Source organism: Gastrolobium bilobum, unplaced genomic scaffold (genome assembly GCF_033153095.1).
Source record: "Gastrolobium bilobum isolate Gb01-03AN ecotype WA unplaced genomic scaffold, APGP_CSIRO_Gbil_v1 utg113285, whole genome shotgun sequence".
In the NCBI taxonomy this organism is placed as follows: domain Eukaryota; kingdom Viridiplantae; phylum Streptophyta; class Magnoliopsida; order Fabales; family Fabaceae; genus Gastrolobium; species Gastrolobium bilobum.
Window position 1 is genome coordinate 33346 of NW_026897822.1, and position 1609 is coordinate 34954.

The 1609-nt window shown below is 41.0% G+C and overlaps 1 non-coding gene across 1 annotated transcript; it reads right to left on the minus strand.

Annotated features, from left to right (window-relative positions):
* Positions 1–823: 823 nt before the first annotated feature.
* Positions 824–930, minus strand: LOC133310652 (small nucleolar RNA R71). The gene has a single exon (XR_009751483.1). It is a non-coding gene; the product is annotated as a small nucleolar RNA R71 (small nucleolar RNA).
* Positions 931–1609: the final 679 nt, after the last annotated feature.

Consider the following 1609-nt stretch of genomic DNA (forward strand, 5'->3'; position numbering starts at 1 on the left):
CTGGTGACAAATTATTCATGATTTTTACAAACTCTTATTTGATTCAAATTAGTTTTCTATGGTATATTGGTGTTTGAACACAATTCCTCGTGGGAACGATCTTTACTCATCATTTTATTACTTGTACGATTAGTGCACTTGCTAAACGTCCAACAAGTTTTTGGCGCCGTTGCCGGGGAATTTGTTTTTTCAACACTAACTGATAATATAGAATTCTGAGATTGAATCCTTTTATTTTCAGTATTTTAGTTTATGTTAAGTTTCTGGTCAATTTTGATTCTGGTATATGCGAGGTACACTTGATCCAAATTTGTTGTTGTATGATCCAGAATTAGAAAGGACATTGAGGAAGCACAAAAGGGCAGCCAGGCAAAGGAGACAGTTGCAAGAAATTGGTGAATCAAGTACGGTTAATCAGGAAGATATAATGGCAGAGAATCACAGACCACCACCACCACAGAGGACACTGGGAGAGTACATAACTCCTGCAGTGATTCCTCCAATTGGGAGTGTTGTGCGCCCAACAGTGGAGCCCAACAACTTTGAATTGAAGCCTGCTTTGATACATTTGGTGCAGAAGGATCAGTTTGCTGGAACCAGTGCATAGGACCCTTACTTGCACATAGAGAACTTCCTATTGTTGAGTGATACTGTGAAGATAAATGGTGTCACAAGAGATGCAATTCTGTTGAGACTATTCACTCATTCACTGACGGATGATGCAAGGAGATGGCTGCAATCATTGCCACAAGGAAGTATAACAACTTGGGATGATTTGCAAACCAAGTTCTTGCAAAGGTTTTTCTCAGCATCCAAGAGGGCCAAGTTGAAGGATGAGATTACAAGCTTTAAGCAGAAAGAGTCAGAATCTATTTATGAGGCTTGGGAGAGATTCAAGACTTTGTTGAGGAAATGTCCACAGCATGGAATTGAGGCATGGCAACAAGCAGCAATCTTCCTGCAAGGAATGACCACTAACACTAGAACCTTGGTGCATGCCACTGCTGGTGGATCATTGACTACCAAGACCCCTCAAGAAGCCTTGGATATCTTTGAGTCATTAGCATCTCAAGAATTTGATAATGCCCCAGTGGCTGACAGAAGGACAGGAATTATCAGGTTGGATGGGTATGATGCTCTGTTGGCAAGGAATGATCAACTGATGCAGACATAGAGACAACAACAACAACAATTAGATACCCTTATTAAGCAACTTTCTTCACAAAAGGTAGCTTCTGTGGAAACAAAGAGTGTATGTGCTATCTGTGGAAAGGGCCATGTGACAGAGGAATGTGATTATGGGGGATCATCAGAACAAGCATAGGTGAATGGAGTGTGGTATGATCAGAATAATCAAAGGAACTACAACAATCAGGGAAAGAATGTTTATATGCCACCATGGAAAAACAAGAATCAACACCCAGGATTCAGCTATAGTTCCAACCATCAATTGAATCCACCATTACATCCTCAACCACCACATATGAAGGAGCAGTCAAGTGATCCTGCTGCATGGGAGAAAGCGTTTGCTCAGTTATCTAAGACAACTCAGGATTATATTCAGGGTTCTACTTCATTCAGGGATGAGACAACTGCATTCATGCAGGAG